The sequence below is a fragment of the Gavia stellata genome, chromosome 5, assembly GCF_030936135.1.
Source record: "Gavia stellata isolate bGavSte3 chromosome 5, bGavSte3.hap2, whole genome shotgun sequence".
Taxonomy (NCBI): Eukaryota; Metazoa; Chordata; class Aves; order Gaviiformes; family Gaviidae; genus Gavia; species Gavia stellata.
In genome coordinates this window covers 63,476,400-63,498,544 of record NC_082598.1, presented here as the reverse complement: position 1 = coordinate 63,498,544, position 22,145 = coordinate 63,476,400, and the positions used below count along the sequence as shown (strand labels likewise).

The 22,145-nt window shown below is 46.9% G+C and overlaps 1 long non-coding RNA gene across 1 annotated transcript; it reads left to right on the top strand.

Moving 5' to 3' along the window:
* Nucleotides 1-8,443: 8,443 nt before the first annotated feature.
* On the top strand, nt 8,444-21,906 carry LOC132317135 (uncharacterized). Its single transcript, XR_009484013.1, has 3 exons — nt 8,444-8,492; nt 11,387-11,557; nt 21,822-21,906. It is a non-coding gene; the product is annotated as an uncharacterized LOC132317135 (long non-coding RNA).
* Nucleotides 21,907-22,145: the final 239 nt, after the last annotated feature.

The window sequence follows — 22,145 nt, the reverse complement described above, 5'->3', positions numbered from 1 at the left end:
AAATGGTTTTGCTGGCTGCAGGGCTTTTACACCAGGGAGGGGAGAGGATCTTCCCAGCCTCTCCCAGCACTAACAGCCCGTGCTGAGCTGTACTGGCAAGAGGGCAGTCAGTGGGATGACGGAAGGGAGTCTTCCCCTCACTGCGGCACTGGGAAGACCGCACTGGGAATACCACACTGGGGGACTGGATCCATTCTGGGCTCCCCAGTGACAGAATGGCAGCAATGCGCTAGAGCGAGTCCAGCACGGGGGCCCCGAGCTGAGCAGGACATGGACATGGGGCCCTGCAAGGAGGCGCTGGGAGGGCTGGGGCTGGGCAGCCCCGACAAGAGTTGGCCGGGACAGGTCGTCTTTGAGCAGTCCCCAGCTGCCCCACGGAGGGCAGGGAGAGGATGGAGCCAGAGCCCTCTCGGAGGTGCCTGGCAGCAGGATGAGAGGTGACGGGGACGCAGCCCCCAGCAGGCATCAGCCCCCAACCCCCCCCCACCCCCTCACCTCTGAGTCCTCTCATCCTCCTCAGGGCAGCAGGATCCCCCAGATGGACGCACTGCTCTCTCTGGGTCCTCCTCCTGCAAACGCCATGAGAAACTGGGGCAGCACCAGCCCCTTGGGAAGATATAGAGCCTGCCCACTGTGACACCCGTGCGGGGCGCAGCGCCTCACAGAGGGCTGCTGTGACACAGGGACACGTGCTGGGGACACGCTGCGGGGCGGGGACCAGACACGCAGCACCCTGCGGATCCCCACAGGCCCCGAAATGCAGGATTTCCCCATTCTCCATCACTTGAACTCACTCATGGTCCTCGAACAGTTCTAGCAAGGACTTTCTCCCGAGAGCCCTTCCCAGCCCCGTCCCCAATCCACGTCCCCCTCCAGGGACCCGAGGCCACCGGAGCAGTTTGTGCCACCGCTCACAGCCGCACGGCGTTACTCAGCCATCTGGAAAGCCTCGCTGGCACCCAGGGCCTGAGAGCATCAGGCCACAAGCCTCCAGTAAACATGCACGGCAAAGTTTTTCCCCATTTACCCATTTTCAGCCCAGAACATCAGCACTGATGGGGGGCCCCAGCCCAGCCTGTCTGGGCCCTCGGGGCACAGCTGCTCCTGGCCCATCCCGCCCTGCGGGCCGTGCTGGACCTTCTCAGGGGAAGGCGCGGGCCCTCGCCCTGAGGCCTCGCAGCACGAACAGGCGGAGGGTGCTGAGCCCAGCCCTGCTGCAGCCCGGCCCCGGTCGGGCGCCCTCCTGCTCCCTCCCTCAGTGCCAGTGTCACCGAAATCGGGAATGAAACCCCTTCACACTGGTCTATTAAAGAGCAGGCATTACTTCATTCGGCACCGGGTGCGTGGGGGATCTCTCCAGCCAGCATGCACCCCGGGCTGAAATCATGACAGGGATTTAAAACAGGTGACAAAGTTAGTTACGCCTACTGCTCCTACCCCTTAACTAACTATTGGTTAGTACCTTTCTTACTTCATCTTACAGATACAGTTCCAATTCCCTACGCATGCCCAGAGGGGAGGGGGCTTATTTGGGTTGGGGGCGTTTTCTAGCTAGGAGGTGTGGGTTTCACATGACAATGAGGCAGGTCAGCCTTAAAACAGTTTTGGCACTCTATTCTATTTTCCTAGACTTTGACCTTGTGGTAATCCTTACTGTTAGTTAGTGGAGACAGTTTTTAACTGTAATTTTATGTCTACATACCAGGTGCACGCATTACAAAGTATCTTCTTCACATTATTTCCATTCCTTTTACACTACTTTGACCCTGCGTTTCGGGATGTTCTGTAACACCAGCACCAGGCCGAGCCACTGACTGCGGGGGCCTGGGGTTGCGGCCGTCAGCTCCTGCTGAGGCGTAGGAGCCCCCAGGTGCGGGGGGGCCTGGCCCTCAGCCTGCGGAGAAGTGGCCTCACCCTCAGCCTGCGGAGAAGTGGCCTGTGGAGAGGGTCCAGGTCGGGCCGGTGCCCTCCCCTGCCGCAGCCTTACTTTCAGGGGCGCAGCGTGATGCTGTGTGGTTACGCACAGGTGGGCCGGGAGCGGCGAGGGGCTTCTGCAAGTAGGTTCCCAAGAGCTCAGTTACTGTGTTGCTCCTCTTCCATACTGCCCCTTCTGCCTTCCGTGCAGCGGATCAGCCTGGGGCTGAGTCAGGTGGGGCGAGACCTTGGCTGTCCCAAACAGGTATTCCCCCCTCGGGGAAAGGCGTCTTGGTGCCAGGCCTCTGCAAAGGGAGGACAGACTCTGGGTTGGAAAGGGCAGAGCCAGCCATCAGAGGGATCCCTCTCTCTCCAGCCAGGTCCCCCACAAAAAGCCAATTCAGGTGCCCAGCAAGCCCCTCTCCGGCGTCAGGGAGGTACTTACCAGGGCAGCTGCCTCTGCAGCTCTTGCTGCTGCCTGTTGGTCTCAGTGACGTGCTTGAATATGTCCCAGCCTGCTTGATGCGGCTCCAGCCTTTCCAGGACCCGGACCGCTCCTGGAGAAAGGTGGCTGCAACAGCAGGGAAAAGTCATCCCTCAGCTTCTGCTGGAGACCCCTTCTGCCTCCACGCCCGTCCGGCCTCTGCACCCACCCACTCCTCCGTCCACCCGCACTTTCGCCCCGTGGTGAGTTTTAGGCCTTGGCTGTGGGGGGAACCCTGGTCATGCCCATGTTAGGAGGAATTAGGTACACTTGCTTACTCTTTTATTACATGAGCAACAAATCACACACACACGTAGTCACAGAATCACCAAGGTTGGAAAAGACCTGTAAGATCATCAAGTCCAACCATCAACAAAAAAAAACCCCAAACCAAACAAACAAAAAAACCCAACACACATCACACACCGCCATGCCCACTAAGCCATGTCCCGCAATGCCACGTCCACACGTTCCTTGAACACCTCCAGTGAGGGTGACTCCACCACTTCCCTGGGCAGTTTATTCCAGTGTGTCACCACTCTCTCAGGAAAGACATTTTTCCTAATGTAGATGAACAGCAGAAAAGCTTTGGAGAAAAGCACTTCTTCAAATCTGTTATAAAGCTGTTATCTTCAAAAGCTACATACTTATTGGGAAGAGTTGAAGAGATGATTTAAAGGGAATATGTGATGGAGAAAAAATAGTCTGTAAAGACTTACACCTCCTGTGCTTTCCAGTATAAACCTCCCCTGGCGCAGCTTGAGGCCATTTCCTCTCATTCTATCGCTAGTTACATGGGAGAAGAGACCAAGACCCACCTCACCATAACCCCCTTTCAGGTAGTTGTAGAGAGCCATGAGGTCTCCCCTCAGCCTCCTCTTCTCCAGGCGAAACAACCCCAGTTCCCTCAGCCGCTCCTCACAAGACTTGTGCTCCAGACCCCTCACCAGCTCTGTCGCCCTTCTCTGGACACGCTCCAGCACCTCAATGTCCTTCTTGGAGTGAGGGGCCCAAAACTGAACACAGTATTTGAGGTGCGGCCTCACCAGCGCTGAGTACAGGGGCACGATCACCTCCCTACTCCTGCTGGCCACACTATTTCTGATACAGGCCAGGATGCCACTGGTCTTCGTGGCCACCTGGGCACACTGCTGGCTCATATTCAGCTGGCTGTCGACCAACACCCCCAGGTCCTTTTCTGCCGGGCAGCTTTCCAGCCACTCTTCCCCAAGCCTGGAGCGTTGCATGGGGTTGTTACGACCTGAGTGCAGGACCCGGCACTTGGCCTTGTGGAACCTCATACAATTGGCCAGGAGAAAATGCAAGGAAAGGATGAGGAGAAACAAAAGGAAATGGATGAGGAGAAAATGCAAGAAAAGTTGAAGGAGAAAGAGAAGGAGGAACACAAGAAGGAAGATGAGGATAAGGAGGAGGAAAAAATAGGATGAGGATGAAAAGGAACAGAACGTGGCGGAGGAGGAGAAAAATGAGAAATGAGCAAGCGGAGGAAGACGAGGTGGTGGAGGAGGAACAGGAGGAGAAGAAATAGGAAAAGGAACAGCAATAAGAAGAAGAGGAGGAGAAGGTGAAGGAAGAAAAAGTAGGAGGGGGGATAGGAGGATGAGGGAGAAGAGAAAGAGGAAGAGAGGAGGAGGAATAAGAGGAAGAAAATGAAGAAAAAGAACAGAAGGAACAGGAGGATGAGGGTAAGGAAGAGGAGTGTTAACAGCATAACTGCATAACAGGAAGAGGAGGAAGAAAAACAGAAGGTAATAGAAGCAGGGAGAAGGATGGAGGAGGAGGAAGGAGGAGGAGGAGGAAGAACAGGAGTAAGAGGAATGGGAGGAGGAGGACGATGATGATGACAAAGAACCAGCGGAGGAGGAGGAAAAGGAAGAGGAGGAGGAGGAAGAAACACCTCCACATTCACACTAGAGTGTCAGCACATCAAAATTCTTGGATGGAGCACCTGCTACATCCCTTTGTCCATGGGGATTCACTAAATCCAAGCCTACTGGTGAAGCCATTACGCACAGGAGTTGTTCCATGTCGTGGCCATCACTCCTCTCGGGAACAGACGGGAAAGCTTTGAATGACAATGGCTGTCAGGACGCGATCCAGAAACAGAAGACGAGTGCAAGAAGATTCCCATCACCTAATGGCATAGAAATAATTCTAGCTCAATGCAATGATTATTGAAAATGAAACACACAGAACAGCATTCGCCATCAAAATTCTTTCAGTGAGCTGCAGGCTGATGACCTTACCATCCCTGTCACAGGACCCCAAAAGAAATAATAACTGGCAAAGAGTAACTCTACCCATAGCCCATACCTATCTAGCCTTCAAAGGTAGAGTAGAATAGCTCAGCCTACAGCTCTGAAGGTATAGACCAGCCCATACTTATATCTTGTGTCTGCCTGTGCGATGATCTGTCCAGAAAGTCAAATCATAATTACCTATGAAAGAGGGTGGAACTGAAGGGGGGGAAGGGGGGGAGAGAGAAAGAAATTGCTGAAAAAAAGGGAAGTGTAGGCACCCAATTAAAAAAGAAAGGAGCCAAGTTATCCCAAAGACCATCTCAGCCCAACTCACTTTCGCTGGCAAAAAGCTGTGCAGCTTGGAGGAAGAAAACCTGACTTGGTGCTGGGATGCACACAAATGTCTGAGTTCAGATCTGGAACAGCAGAAAAACCTTGACACAGCTCCTTTTCATTGTCCTCATACACGCGTGCATGTTTTGACTTCCTCGTTTCCCTGAAGTCCTCTCAGACTAACAGGGAAGTGGCTTCTGTCCAGTCCGTGTGCCATGAAGAGAAGCAGTTTTGACCACTAAGGGGGCAGCAAATAACTGCATCTGCAGAAGCAAAGGGGCAGCCGCACCTTGGCTTCGGAGATGCCCAAACCTGCCCTGAGCCCCAGGAGCCCCCAGCGCTCCGGCATTTGCTTGGCCCTGAAGTTCTGTGGGGCCTGCCAGCACGGGGGAGCTTCGGGAACAGAAGCGAAGGACAGCGGCCAGTCCCCGCGGGGAGAGCGACGGGGGCTCTGTCCTTCCCTCTGGCCACAGGAGGATGTCCTGGGCCGCGCCAGGACGGGGTGTCTCTCCTCCTCATTGCCCAGAGGAAGGCGAGGCCTGAGGAAGGCCCTGGGCTCAGCGCAGAGCCCTGCCTCCTGCCAGGTGCCGGCCTGGCCGATGCGAGAGGCTCCCATCACGCAGCTCCTCCTGCCCAGGGCTGTGGCTGGCAGCACAGGCACACCTGCTTTTCTGGAGAGACTGACCACGCCAGAGCAGATCCAAGGGAGCGCCCCTCCTGCCCCGCTCCCTCTCCCCTCCCCGAGCAGGCCCAGACCCCTGAGAGCACTCAGGGACAGGGAGGGCAGAGCTGTGCACGCGCCTCGTGCTGCGGAGCGAACAGCCCCCGGTGCAAGGGCCCTGCTCGAAGGGCCCTGCTCGAAGGGCCCTGCTCGAAGGCCCTCTCCCCCAGGCCCGGCGTCCCGGCCGGCTGAGCACTGCGCTGCAGCACAGCGGGGCAGCAGGCACGGGGCAGCTCGGCGAGGAGCCCGGGCTGCCTGTGCCCACCCAACAACAGCCACGCCATTGGCCGTGGCTGAGCCAATCAGCGGAGCTGGCGGCAGCCTGTCAGCCCCAGGCAGCCTGAGGCGGGGCCGGAGGGGGCAGAGGCTGAGCAGGCTGAGGAGGAGGAGGGGAGGGCGGGGCCCTCGCCAGCCCTGGGCCCGAGTGCTCAGCCCCACAGCCAGGGTCAGAGCGGTTCCTGCTGCTGCCCCGGGGGTCCCCAGCTGGAGCCCGGACAGCTGGAGGTGAGTGTTGCCTGTCGGCAGGCCAGGGGAGGGCAGAGTTGCCTCCTCGCCGAGGGGCGGCTCCAAGCTGTGGAGCAGGCGTGCTCTGGTGGGGACAGACCGGGTGCCTTTGCTGTCCCCAGGCCTTGAAGCGGGTCTCATGCTCATGGACAACCCCATCGCTGTTGACAGCCTTTCATAAAGGGGGCTTTCCAGACGTGGAAGCTGTTTCTCGCTCCTGGTGAGACCATGCACCGGGGCTTTGCTGTCAGAGAACTCGGTGGGGAGCGGCCCTGGTTGGAGGCAGCTCCCTTTGGCAGATGTTGGTGCCTCTCTCTCAGCCCCAGGTTCTGATATGTGCCTTTCCCCCCACCGATGCTGTGCTGCCGGCTTTTGGGAAATGGGGGTACAGAGGGTGGATGGTTTTACTGGAGCCAGGAGAGGCTGTATTAACTGTATGTGCGAAGTGACGGAAACAACTTGAGGGTTTTAAGGAGACTGTCAGTTGTGATTAAGGCAGCGAGTGAGATACTCCCTGTAGGAGCTTTCTGAGAGGGCCAGAATGGGGCAAGACTGCATGTAAGGCCAGAAAAGGCTGTGGCAGCAGCTGAGCTGATCAAACTCAAATAGGAGATGATTTGGGCAATATCTGGTGGAGTGATCCTCTTGTACGTGTTGCGCAGACTGCGTAAGGCCTGCCTGCGGGCAGGGAAGGGAGTGTGAAAGGAGTGTTGGAGTGCCAAGGAAGGGGGATGGGAATGACTCATTTCTCAGTTTTCATTGGGCTGTCTGTGTAGCCCATGTAACTCATCTTGCATTCAGAAAGAAGTGCCATGCTTCTGGTGAAAAGAAAAAAAGAAAAAGGTAATTTGTGACAGAGCTAGAACTTGGAGTGAGATTCCCATGCTTAGTCTTACCATTCTAGAGTGTTAAAAACATTTCCTTGAAACACTTTCCCAAAATCACAAGGCGTGACTTTCTGAAAGAGCTGTTTTCCTAGGAGCTGCATCTCAGCTAAGGCAGATTAGAGATTGTTACTTGCTGTTAGTCACTGGGGCTGATGACAGGTCACCCAGCAGTTCTGGCAAGGACAGAACAAGATAGATACATCTGGTTCCCTGTGCTGACTGTAATTTCTGGAACGTGTCTTGCCTAAGTTGGTCTTCACATTTTGCAGGTTGTAGGTTTGGCAGGATCTATTGTGTCATTAGCAGGATGGTAATAACAAAATCTGGTGGGATGGGGTTGAGAATCAGAAGGGTAAAAGTGAGAAAGAAACTTGTGAGTTGAGATAAAAAGTTTAATAAATAAAAAGAAATTAAAAAAAAAAAAAACTAAGGAAAAAAACCCCCAAACAACAGAGAGAGGAAAATAAAACCCAAGAAAAACAAGTGATGCAAATGAAAAGAATTGCTCCCCACCAACTGACCGATGCTCAGCCAGACCCAGAGCAGTGGCCCCCCTGCCACCCTCCCCCCCAGTTTTATTGCTGAGCACGACATCCTATGGTATGGAAAATCCCTTTGGTCAGTTGGGGTCAGCTGTCCCAACCGTGTGTACCCCCCCAGCTTCTTGTGCACCCCCAGCCTACTCGCTGGCGGGGCACTGTGAAATCTGAATTTACTACCTTATGAACAAGTGCATAACTGCCACTGTGAACTGGCACCTATGTGTGTAGCTTTAATGTTCTCCGCATGTTTACTACTTCCTTGCCCTCTTGAAAGCCAGAATAAAGAGAAGGTAAGTACAGTGACGTGGATTTCTTAATCTCTAATACTTGATACTTTCTACAATAGTGGGAAAAAATAGATGAAGGCACGCCAAACCGTAGAAACGGAAGACCTGAACTCTCAGCTGACAAATAGAGAAAGCTTTTCTGAACACACAGCTGCTAATTCAGCATGGCAAATCTGCAAGAAGCAGGATAGTTAGACTTCAGTTTGTGGTTGGAAGTAATAATGTATATGCAAAGAATCAGAATTCTGTTACGTACAGATTATTTATTGTGGGGTTCTTAAAGAGTAAATTGGGCGGGGAGAAAACATAGAAGACTTTAAAATCTCTAATGTGGAAAGCATATGCAATTTTGGTGTGCCATCCAATCGATCATCTCGTTGTGTCCTATCTGAAACATGTTTTAACTTTGAAGCATGTTCAATTTTATCGTACTGTTTTAACTTTTTCAGACTTCCAGCAGGACCTTTGATATTCCTCTCACTTTGTCTGGAGCAGTATTCTATGGGAAAGACTAAATTACGAAGAAAAGACACATTATTTTGTCATTGTTCAAGCAAATGTAAGTATAGCTCTCTTAACGACCATTTGTGCCACTGATTTGGGGGGGGTTTAGTTTGGAGATTGAGATTTTTCAAAGGAAAGGAAAAGTCTCGCTGAACTACCAGGTCTGATAATACTCTTCTCCTGAAGATCTTATTTAAGATTTATCTGGGTTGCTGAAAGCTTAGACATATTATTAGTGGTTAAAAAAGCTTGCTCAGTGTGTGTAACAAGACAACCTTTTTGGCACAAGGAGCAAGTTGCAAATTCATAGTACAGCCCATGCAGAAAAGTGCCTTCTGGTGTCACTAAGTGTTCATTTTCTAACAAATCTAGCGATGCTAATTTGATCTCAAACGAGTTTAATGGATATAATTTAGTTGTATCCTTCAGGTTTGAAATGCATTTTTCTATGAAGGTATGATTTTTCTTTCAAGTTGTCTTGCAAGCGTATGTGGAGGTTTTGATAGAGTGGCTGGCAGTGGATAATGCATACGGAGAAGAGTGATGTTTAAACTGTATCTTATGTATCTGTCATCAGGGAAGTTTTTTGGTGCCCTTGAAGGCTGTGAAAGCTTTTTTCCCTTTTTGTCCTTCCGACAATAGCCGAAACGAAAACTTCTCCTCTGTTGTTTACCTCTGTTGTGACACTACTTTGTTTGTGGGAAAATGAGAATGCTCTGAAGCAACTTTAGATAGCTTGGTCCTGAATTCACACATTTATGTTACTGTCATCCTTCTGATACAGAATTGTAAATACATTTTACAATCCACTTCCCTACATATTTTGTGGCATGTTCAGCATTCCCCCAATAGAAGACAGGCTCCGGGGCTGTCTCAGTGCTTCTCGCACTCAGATATATTTAAAGATGCTCCTGGCCCACACAGTTACGGCTGTTGGAACAAGTCGTTTTACCCGGGTAACGTAACTTGCTGATCTCTTGAAAAGGAATACGTGAAGGCTCAGAACTGATTTGCCTTGTTGTTTTATCAATAATTTATTCTGCATTTATTCTGCTCTTTTCCTTTGATGTCAGAGCTGTGAGTTTCATGAGACACAGCACTCCTAGAAAAGTAACTGGGGTAGTTGAGCAGGTCGTGTTTTTCAAGAGACGGGCATGGCGTGCAGCAGTGCGAACACCTCGCGTGAGGAGGGAAGTCTGTCACGCTGCGGGAGCAACTGGTGAAGGCACAGCTTGGGATCCATGGTGGCAGTACAACAAAGCAATCTCATCTTAATTTGTTCGTTCCTTTGAATATATGTCCTTAGACAGTAAATTGTCACCTTTGTGGTACTGGGTTTGGGACTAGAGCTGTGCTGATAGCCTCTGTATCGTGTTTTTTTATCATAGGGCAGCTTGCATGATGGAAATGTCTTGCAAGGCCATGTGTTTTCTTATGAAATCAATAACTCTGTATCTGTGCTTTGACCCAGTATTACTCAAGAGCACATATTGGGGGAATGTAGAAAAGATTGGTTGATGATGAAGGCTGCTCCTTGTAGCTGTTACTGTTTTTCATCATTGACCATGAAGAAAACTGAATTCAGAAATTCACGTATTTAGTAACTGTAAAGGTAAAGGGGTTCCAAGAACTGAGTGGACTCCAAAATAGGAAAAAAAATATAAGTACCCAGTCTGATTCAGAGCAATGACCTATTCGTCTTACGCAGATGACGATATTAAACAGCATAAATACTTAAAAAAAATTGCTTTTTTCTGTCAGTGTTATCCTCGGATAGGAGGGCAAGACTTAGCTAATGGCCCATACTCCCTCCGCAAGATTTTCTTTTTGTAAAGAAAAGCTATCACAACAGTTGCTTCATGAAAATGGAAATATTTTTGACTATTTAAAAAAAAAGTATTGGATAGTCATGCTGGTTTTTTGCTATGATAACAAAAGAAGAAAGAAAGGAACGGTGAACTGTTGCTAGCGTGTACATTGTTCAGCGTATAAAAATAATCCGGGTGGTTCCCACAATTCAGGAAAGTATAGTTTTATTCTGTACCACCTGGAAAGAGAAAAAAGAGACAATAAAGAAGTTGCAGTAGTCAATGGTGTCTTGTGTACCCAAAGAGTTAAAAAAACCCAAAACAAACAAACAAACAAAAAAAGTGAAACGATGATAGATTGAAAAGAACCTGTCACGCAGCGTGGAGACTTTTTTGGGATGCAGCATTGTAGCTGCTTTATTGTGGACAGAAGTGTTCTTCAACCTTTAAACCATGAGCAGTATAACTCATTCTCTAGACAAATCGGCTTTCCACATGGAGTACAGTTTGGAGATCTTAGATCAATCTCATTGCTGTCCTCTGGCTGGTTATTTGTTTTGGGGGGGGGAGGCGGGGAAGGAGGTGCTAAATCTTTCCTAAAATGTGGCATGCAGAGGTGGATTGAGCATTACAGTCCATGGCCTTCCCACTGCCAATTAGAAAAGTAGCTGTTACTGCTTATGCTTTCTGTTTCTGTAAGTGAAAGTCCTTTTACTTACAGATAGGATCCGGTAGAGCTACACAAGGCAGCATAAGAGTACATTTCAGATTTTAAGTAAGGCACGAGGGACTCTCTATGTCATACAAATACGCTCCATTTTTATATATATTTAACAAGACATGTATCTTCATCTCACACATTTCCTGAGAATTAATTTCTCAAAACTGTATTATTTCTGAGTAATAGATGTCTCACACCATTTCTTAATTCAAGAGGTAAATTTTTACCTCTTAATTGTATTTCTGAGCCTTTATGAAATTAAAGGCTGTAGCTCGGAGGCGGAAGTTTCTGTAATTAGCTATTTCCTAGAACCTGGATAATTATGGTGCTTATATGTTTTGCCCTTCACTTTAACTTCAAACTTTTTTGTAGATTCTGAGTTCAGAAAGTCTCACCAGATGTAACTCGTTTGCTCCACAGGACTGAGGACAGAATCTTAATGAGCGAAGGACAAGTACAACCAGCCTGACAGTAGATGTGCTCGATGGGGACGATGTGGGACCAATGTTTCTTCCCTGTGTCTTGGTGAATAATACTTGTGACTGTAGACCTCTCACCTACCAAGCGAGCTTGCCAGAACTGACTGATCCTGTAAGTCCTCTTGATTTTTTGCGCGTTTTATATGTTTATTTTTTATGTTATTTTTATTTTATATATATTTTTAATAGATATAAAAATGTATATAAAATCCATTATTATATTATATATATTGTAAAATGCATATATATAGTTATAAAATACATTTTATTTTTATACGTTTATTTTGCAAGCGACTGTCGTCTTTTTCTGTGGACACAGTTGAGAACTGTAACTAGAAAGGTCACGTACGCTTTATGCCACATTTTATGTGCTAAACAAAAGAAAACCGTGGTAAGAGGTATGTAGGAATAGATGGTGCAGTTCTAGCTTTGATACAGTGGCAAACTGCTTGTTTCCTACAAGGGCTGAGTCTCTCTGAAATTTGGTAAATTGTGGAATTGCTTTTCCTGATGTGTCCGTGTTTTGCTCTCGAAATACCCTGAAGAAGCACCTTTGAGAAGGGACTTGACACATTATTCCATTCAGGCTTGTTACAGACCTTAGGAGAAAGATTTTTGGAAGAGGAAGCATTAGTCACTAGTCCCTGAAAAGATTGTGTGTTGCTACGGTCTGGTTTCAATCAAGAGGCACTAAAGAGCAATGTTTTTTCTCATGTAAATGCTTGCACTAAGTAGATCGGTTAATGCGTCAGTTAGGGTAGGGATAAAGGTCAGCGTGAGGCTCATTTCACACTGGAACATGCAGAGTGAATCACAAAAAGGGGCAGCTGAGAGCTTTATAATTTCTTGATGAAAGATGGTGCCAACTCCCCTTCCTTACAGGAGAACTGCTGCTTGGTATAATGGAGATGTGTGTCTCTGTGGTGGGTGAAGCAGAAGAATTAATTTCCTGACTGATATTGATATATGACCTTTGATTCATGTATTTCAGAATAAGAAAAGGGAGAACCAATTGAATCACTAGGTATTACCCCTCCGGATTGACATTGACATTAAGAGAACATTGAGTATTGACATTAAGATCATGACTTCCCTTGTTCATTGCAGGACACGCTCTCTGTTCTGCTTCCTCCAACCAGGAGACAGGGGAGGTTTAGGCTCTAAGTGTGGAGGTTCTTGCTATCCTCTGCCTTACTCATCCTCTCTGCCTTACTCATCCTTGCCGTCCTGTGTCTCGTAGTCTTTTGCCAACCTGCACGTTACGGTTTCCTGCTTTGTCTGGCCTCAGGGTCCCGCTGCAAATATGCTTGAGCAGGGTCACCAAGCACTGCTGCCACTGTGCTTGGTTGATTCAGATGATACTCTTAGCGAGTTTCAGAATCTCCCACAGTTGTTTTATTCATTTTAGGACCAGCCGAAATTGTGTCTAATATACAGCAGTTGATCAATTGCTTCTGCACAGGTTAACAGTACAGGCTCTGGTTTAATAACCAGTGCAATCTCAAGGAGGTAAGACAGGGCTTATTGTAATCAAGGTGTGTGATTAGTGTGCCTTCTGGATAAGGGAGGGCTGGAACAAGCTTCGGGGAGGTGGTATAAGTCTGTCTGGACCCTTTGGGAAACTTCTGGGAGAAGACTGGGTCTTGCAGGGCACGTGCACCTCCAACAGAGGTGATTTCTCTCTACTGGAGAGTCACTTCCTAACAGCTGCAGCCTGATTTGTAAGGTGTAGCAAGACTGGAGCCTTGATATTCAGCTTGTAACAGCAGCAAATCAGCTGTGAAAGGGAAGGGGAGAGATGTTCCATATTTAACCTTGTTATATTGACTTACACTTCTTTTTTTGCACTTCTACATGTTGGCATTTGATAACCCTTTGTAACTGTGTTGTTTGTTTTTGACTTTGTGAATAAATGCTTTTCTTTAATTTTTACATTAATTTGGCTTGGGCTTAGTGTCATTTTAAGGAAACTGGGCAACCACAAGTTACTGTCCAGCTGAGTATGCGGCCTCATCAGGGTTACTAGAGCACCCAAACTATGCAGGATGACAAGAGTATGACCCCATTGTATCTGCACAGATCTGATGGAGTGCCCAGTACAGAGGCAGTGAGGCAGAAATTATTAATAACCGCTGTTTGGTCGTTACCTTGGTTTTTGTCTGGTTATCTTAAGGTATAATGCAGATCATAGAATTTTCCTGATACAGCTCTCACAGATGAAAGGAATCCAGCTCTGTATCCATTCCTGCCCTTCGTCAGGCACATACGCTGTGCTGGGAGACAAAGCAGTGTCTGCCAAGGAGCGTGTCTAGGCTAGGAAAAATCTGACTAGTGATTTAGGTGCTGAGTTGCCAAATGTATTCGTTTAACTTCATAAGCTACAATCTGTTCAGGTGTCGGCTTTTTGTGTTTGCTTTTTGGCTTTTTTGTGTCAAACTGCACTTTGAGAAATCTGATCTATGAAATGAGAAACCGGTTCTGTTGATAAACTACCGGCTCCTTGCTCTTTATCTATTTGTAGTGCTGTAGCAATTTTGATAAACTGAAGTGGAAGAAGGATGTTTGAACTCAAAGTTTTACCTTGGTACCTCAAATCTTTACCTGACTTGTAAATGATAATTCCTTTAGAAGATATGGATGGTACCTAAAAAGATTCAGCTAGTAAATAAATGTAGTACATTTGTGCTGCAAAAAGCAGTGTGATAAAGTGCAGAGAAGCCTGAGCATCTGGACTAGCCAGGGGCTGGCAGTGGACTCCTGTGATGCTCTGATCTGACAAAGCAGCCTGGGCAGAGGACCTCGTTCAGAGATAGGTTGGAGCCTTCTGCGTGATGTGAAACGGCTGCATTGCACCACATAGACGAGACCCATCTGAGTCCGTGATGCTGTAAGACTTTAACTATGATGTCAGGTTATATACAAGCTGATAGTAGCCAATACGCTCCTCAGAATGATTTGTCTGAAGTGACTCGCACCAGTTGTTTTGGTTTTTTTAAAGATCAAAATTTACTGCACTGTAGGTGTTGAACCTCCAGTGTGTGTAGCAAAAGGAACAGAATGCTGATTGCTGAGGGTTTTTTGATGGTAGCCACTACATAGGCCAAAGGACTATTTTTAGTCCAATACCATCTTTTTTTTTTTTAATTTGCTTTTTAATTTTTCAATGAACATGAGAAGGAATATTAATGACTCTAGAACAAAGTTGAAGTATGAATTATTCAGAAGCAGCAGCTTGAAAAAGAAGTCCTGCTTTACAGCGCAAGACATCTACTCAGCTGACCCCTAAAGTAAAGCATTTCATGTAACTGGTAAGAATAATATTTTTGTTCAGTCTTGCACAATTACTTACCTTTAGCTGGCATCTATCCATGAATTTACTGAGGTCAGAATCATATTTCCTTTCCAAGCTTCTTTCCCTTCGACGCTCTAAAGCAGTTGGATAGATTGGCAATGAAGAATCCGTACAGCGTGAGCTTTGTTTATGGTCTTTGGTGTGCAGAGATGGAAAAGGCCGGCAAAATTAATGGATCTCTTTGTTACCAGAGAAGCAATTTATTTTCCTGAAGAACAATATCAAGGTTTACACTATGCCCTCTGAGAGTTGGTCTGACTCATGGCAGTATTAATAATATTATTAAATCTGCTCCAGGCTGGGCACAGTGCTGTATAATTACAGTTTATACACTTGTAAAAACCTGTTTTGCAGTTCTGCCATTTGCACAGACAGTGTAAATTCCCCCGAAGCTGCAGGTCTTCCAAGCAGAGCCAAAGGTCATCTCATGGTCCTCTCTGGGTGTGCATATAGGGTGAAATGTTGTGAGAGTCCCTTCTCGGTCAGCTGGGTGCTGCCTGTAACCGACCGAGCTTTGCCACAAGGTGCGAAGATCTTCATTGGTGGTTGCCTGGTTTTGTGAGTGTCACTTTTGCAGTGCCACCAATGAGCTACTGTAATTGATTGCTATCATGGCCTTATTAGGTCTAGGATCACAGTTAAGGTCATATAAACACCAGTGCCTCTGGTATCAAATGCTTGTGAGGTGCTTCTGCAACTTTGTAGAGGAGGCAGAAACTCGTAGTTCAGAGTAAACAAACTTTGGATGTTTTTGCAGCACGTGAGCTATTCTGAATGCTTAATCCTGCGGTAGGTGAGTGGTAAGTGTGGGCTAAACTGCCTCACCGCTGCTGAAGCGCAGACACAGAGCTAAGTTAACAGCCTGTGATCCGCACCTTAGATTAGGTATTGCTTCCCTGGGCAGAAATTTGCTTGTGAAGTGCTACCTGTTGAGTCCGATTCAGTGCCCATGACAGTGATGAAGTAAACTGCTTTACAAGTTCCCAGACCAGGAGGGAAAAGAAATGAATCTACTGAGTTTTGAGTCCTCTAATAATCATTGCAAAAATTATTATCTTGCTGTCGTGGTTTAAGCCCAGCTGGCAACCAAGCACCACACAGCCGCTCACTCACTCCCCCCCAGGTGGGATGGGGGAGAGAATTGGAAGAGTAAAAGTGAGAAAACTCATCAGTTGAGATAAAGACAGTTTAATAGGTAAAGCAAAAGCCGCGCACACAAGCAAAGCAAAACAAGGAATTCATTCACCACTTCCCATCGGCAGGCAGGTGTTCAGCCATCTCCAGGAAAGCAGGGCTCCATCACGCGTAACGGTTACTTGGGAAGACAAACGTCATTACTCCAAATGTCCCCCCCTTCCTTCTTCTTCCCCCAGCTTTATATGCTGAGCATGACGTCATATGGTCTGGAATATCCCTTTGGTCAGTTGGGGTCAGCTGTCCCAGCTGTGTCCCCTCCCAACTTCTTGTGCACCCCCAGCCTACTCGCTGGTGGTGAGAAGCAGAAAAGGCCTTGACTCTGTGTAAGCACTGCTCAGCAGTAACTAAAACATCCCTGCTTTATCAACACTGTTTCCAGCACAAATCCAAAACACAGCCCCATACTAGCTGCTATGAAGAAAGTTAACTCTACCCCAGCCAAAACCAGCACATTCTCCACCCCTTATTCCATACCATTTACGTCATGCTCAGGTCTCACACTATTCAATACATTCTCATTAACCATCACCCCCCTTCCCATCCTTTGATAGAATACACATATACCATTCCCTTAGTCTATGGACCACCCCTGTAAAATGTCCATAAATATCCGCAAATGTCCACAAAATGTCCATTGAGTTCATTTGGTCCATGACTTTGGGCTCCATCTGTTATGGTGGTCACTCAGGACAGGAGAGGTGTTGTATTGCATGGAGCTATTGGGCACCAAAGCCAGCTCAGGTGGGGTCACTGCTGCACTTGCACTGCTTCTTGTAAGGCTTGTCCTCCAGTGGTTCAGGTGGTTCCTGCTACAGTAATTCCTGTAACATGCAACTCAAATCATGGGTTACAACAATTTAAAGGTATTTCCATTACAATCTCTACCCCAGTCCCTTTAGACCAGACCACAGGGTTTAGCACTGCAATGAACTCCTCCCCTTGCTCCTAGCCTGGCTAGCAACAAGGGGTTCTTGCTATAATAATTCCCATAACATGCAACTCAAATCCTGGGTTACAACAATTTAAATGTGTTTCCATTACAACCTCCACCCCTGGTCCCTTTGGACCAGACCATAGGGTTTAATATTGCAATGAACTCCTCCCCTTGCCCCTGCTCTGGCTTGGACTTATCCGCAGACTGCAGTTCCTTAGGATTGTACCTGCTCCAAGTGGAGCCTTATCTGTGTGCCACAGTCTCTTCAGGGGTATACCTGCTGCAGCAGAGAGTTATCCACAGCCACAGTCGCTTCAAGGTGCACCTGTTCCAGCGTGGCCTTATCCATGGGTCACAATGCCTTCAGAGATATACCTGCTCCAGCGTGGCCTTACCCACAGCCACAGTCCCTTCAAAAGTAAACCTGCTCCAACATGGCCTTTCCCATGGCTGCAGTCTCTCCAGGGGTGTACCTGCTCTCTTGTGGGCTTGTCCATGGCCTCACACTTTGAGGTGCTCCAGCATGACCTCATGCACAGCCGCTGATGCTTCCAGGTGTACCTGCTGCAGCATGGATGTATCCACAGCCACAGATGCTTCGAGGTGTACCTTCTCCTGCATGGGCTTACCCTTGGACCACAATCCCTTCAGAGTTACACCTGCTGTGGCACAGACATAACCACGGCCACAGACGCTTCGAGATGTACCTGCTCTGATGTGGGTTTATCCAAGGCCACAGACGCTTCGGGGTGTCCTGCTCCCACATGGACTCATCCACAGGTCACAGTCCCTTTGACTCGAGTTCACACTGGAGTTCCAGCCTGTCCAGTACAGCAGCACAGAAACAGCAGCGATGCCCTGGCCATCTGCCAGCCCAGGCGCATGGCCATTGCTGTTATCAAAATGTTCCCAGGCATAGCAGAGTAAGATGATAAGCAGTATGGCAGTACAGCAAGCAGTGAAAGCAAAAAGCAGCCACTAACGAGCACTAGACTCTAATAGACAGTAAGGCAAGCAAACCCCATGGCAAGCACAGGAGCCTGCCGATTAATAGCTAAACAGCAATAACAGCTATAAATTTGATCTAGCACATTCCAATCAAACCTGTCGTTATCTTGAACCCTTCGAGCCCCACGTTGGGCGCCAAAAAGGACTGTCGTGGTTTAAGCCCAGCTGGCAACCAAGCACCACACAGCCGCTCACTCACTCCCCCCCAGGTGGGATGGGGGAGAGAATTGGAAGAGTAAAAGTGAGAAAACTCATCAGTTGAGATAAAGACAGTTTAATAGGTAAAGCAAAAGCCGCGCACACAAGCAAAGCAAAACAAGGAATTCATTCACCACTTCCCATCGGCAGGCAGGTGTTCAGCCATCTCCAGGAAAGCAGGGCTCCATCACGCGTAACGGTTACTTGGGAAGACAAACGCCATTACTCCAAATGTCCCCTGCTTCCTTCTTCTTCCCCCAGCTTTATATGCTGAGCATGACGTCATATGGTCTGGAATATCCCTTTGGTCAGTTGGGGTCAGCTGTCCCAGCTGTGTCCCCTCCCAACTTCTTGTGCACCCCCAGCCTACTCGCTGGTGGTGAGAAGCAGAAAAGGCCTTGACTCTGTGTAAGCACTGCTCAGCAGTAACTAAAACATCCCTGCTTTATCAACACTGTTTCCAGCACAAATCCAAAACACAGCCCCATACTAGCTGCTATGAAGAAAGTTAACTCTACCCCAGCCAAAACCAGCACACTTGCAAAAAAGTCACCAAAGCCCACGATAAGACAGTGTTCAAAGTCATTGTTCAAAGTTCTGTCTCATAATACATGTGCAAATCCTTTCACTTCATTTCCGTTAGGGGAATGCAAAGCACAGCTTCAGTATTGTCTTACAATGAGCTAGCATAAACCTTTCAAAAATTCAAGTGTCACAAACCAAATATATTGCCTTATAACAACAGGAAAAACCATGTCCCATGTCTTTGCTAGATGAAAGGATGCATGTATGAACTCCTGTGTCTGCTAATTGCTCTGTATGCTTCTGTGTGCGTTCCCTAGTTGTCGCCATCTTACTTTCTCTCTGGGAATGAATTTACTGTTGTTAGATAAATTCCGGTTTCCAAGAAAACCTGTGGTGTTTGTTGTTTGGGTTCTTCTTTTGTTGTTGTTACATAGTTTTATATTTACCTTAGTGTTTCTGTGTCTGATCAAATCTGGTAAGTATTTTTTTTTTCCCCATTGTCTCAGGAAGCCTTCAATAAATTAGCATTTATTATCAGGATGTGCAAGTCATCAAATGGAGTTAAAAAAAGACATCCTCGTGAATGTCTCATAACATTGGAAAGAAAATTTCTCCTCCCTCTTTCCCCTTCGGTCTGTTCCTGGCATGCTCACTTTGTGAAGGTTTTGTCCATTTCTATACTCAATTTTTTCCATCATCATGCAAAGAAGAAAAGCCAATTAGCAGTAAAATGTAGATTAGGTTTATTTAATCAGTTGCTGGACTAGTTTTGCAACGAACAGATTCATTATCAGGTTCCATGGGGTAATTATTAGTCCACATGAACACTAATATACTCCATGACACCTCAGAGGCTTTCTTTGTACCAATTCAAGATTCAACACTTTAAACACGTAGCTGCATTGTGAGACATCGCTTATTAATGCACCACTGAAGTATCTTTTTACATGAAAAGCATTTATTTTTGTACTAATTATCCTCAGTATCCTTAGGAGTTGTGTCAGCAGGGACCTGACAAAGTCTGTGGGCTCAGCTGCCCTGTTGAGCAGAGACTCAAGGAGATGGGTAGACAAAAGGCTAAAAAAGAAAAATAAAAAAATTCTGCTAAGAACAGTGTGGTCGAGGGGGGTAAAAAAAGACATTGAGGAGCAGGAAGCGCCCTCAGAAGCCCTCAAGCTGTTGTTAGCAAGAAGGACCTCTTTAGTTAGATGAGTTTGGATTCAGGGGAAGAAAACTGAACTTTTAAGAGGTGGAATTGTAATCCTGCCGGTTAAAAGCCTTGCTCGATCAGTCAGGGAGCGAGTCCTCCCTGAAGAGCACTGCGTGCATCCTGCAACACATAGTTTTGAAACTGTGGAAACTGCTGACTTTTGATGGTAAGGCGAAGTGAACGGTTTGGCTCTACTGTCACGGAAATCAAGAGTTACAGTATTTTTTTATTGCAGAGTTTAGGCCGTTGTATATTCTATATTTAAAACTGAGCAGAGTCTTTTCTGATCACTTCAACAACCTTTTTTATTTTATTTTATTTTTTTTACAAGGAGAAAGGTTTTGACTACTTCATGCAAGGGACAAAAAAGTTCATTGACTTTCACATATGCAAAGCAATATAAACCATCATAATCTGAAGAATTGTGGCTATACAGTAAACTCATCAAATCCTCAATATATCTTGACGGAAGGTACATCTTACTTGGAATCCAGAATCACTTGAAGAGTTTCCAGTTAGCAGTGAAAAATTGTGTTTTGCATCAGACTGATAGTTATGTCAAAAATGGCAGGTGCTTTTTAAAACTCACCTTTCATCTTTGCCTTTCTTGCTGAAGCTCTAGGGGCAATCACAAGAGTTTTTCCCCAAGCCATTTCCCATTCCCTTGCAGTGTTCTAGCTCAGCATCGTACGGTGTCGTACTGTAGCGGCTGCAGTAAAATAACTTTCATACCACCTTCCGTGGTGTATTGCTGTCCAGCAGTTATTTGCATTTATTGTTTGGGGAATTGGGAACTGCCCCTTTATGGTACCTTCTGGGCCCCAGCACCTATTGCAGTAGGGAGGCCACGGCGTATGGAGGGAAACGGGTTATTCTCTGGGTGGGAGAAATGGATGTGCCATAAGGGGGAACTAAGGTTACAGCAGTACAGGAAAGGCTAGTTTTATTGTGGTGGAGAAGAAAAAAGGAGTTTGGTGGAGGACTGAAGTCAGTGGCGGGGCCGCTGTTGGGAACACAGCACGCTTCTGTACGCAGCCAGGTTTAATCACCTCTGTACAAATGAGTTTTATGCTTATTATTGATAGCTAATTAACATTGCAGAGGATGTGCTGGTTTTTCAGTACCTCCAGGCCTGAGGATGACAACCACTTAACAATTCTTTCTGAAGTAATTTCATTGCAGTTCCTTCCTATGCGACTGTACAAATCCCAATTCCTTCCAAACAGAAAACCTGGAAATTTTCTTAAAGACACACATTAGTATAAAACCTGCTGCAAAACAAATAAACAAATCTCAGATTAATGAAACTTAGCTAACTGTACTGAAAAGTGTCTGAAACTTTTGGAAACAACATCTCCTGATCTTAGTTATAGCAACAGCTATTAGTCAAAGAATAAAGTTCATCAAATGTTCTGGGTATTTTTTAGATTTTTTTAGGTTGTTTTTCTTTTTCCTTTTTAATTTCTATTTTTTGCTGCGGGAAATACCTACCCATAGAAGACTTTTTATACAGGTGTCTACTATGCAAACTAAAAGCAAACAACCTTCCCTGAGTTTTGAGAGTAACTTGCTAGTTCAGCCTGAGCTTCCATACAGATGCTAAGTAAGATTTTTGTGGCACCGAAATCCCCAGTCTTTATAATTTGGCAAATGAAGACGTTAGTCTGAGTTGAAATAAATGTGTGTGGTTAAAATCAAGTGCAATAAAGACCTTACAATGTATAAGGAAGGGGCCTTTTTTTTACCTGTCTGAAGGATAAAATTTCACAGAAAGGCAGGAATGCTTCCCCCTGATGAAGGTGATTTCTTTCTTGGCTTTTCTTGTAAGCATGACTGCTTAAACGTGCGTGGGGGTGAATTTACCCCTGCAGACAGTCAAACTGCATGCAGCTAAAAAACCAAGTTAGATTGCCAGTTTTTATTGCCAAATCAATTTTTTTTCCACTCTCCAGGCCACCCAAGACGGTCTTGAATCGCTCCACTCCATCCATTTCTGCTCTTCCAGTAAAAGGCTCCAGCACCTGCTCACAGCTGCAATGAGAGAGGATTAGCAGCTACCCCACAAGCCAGGACAGGAGTGTGCAAGTGCAGACCCGTTGTAAAACAAAGAGTGGGACTCAGAAGAAAGACTCCACTGAGAGGCCACTAACAGTCAAAAGCTCAAGAGCAGCAAAAGGCAGGACTTCTACCACCGTGTACACGGGTTGAGGCAGGACACAGGGCGTACACAGACCCTTCGCAGCATCTATCATCATGCAAGGGAGTTTTGATACCAA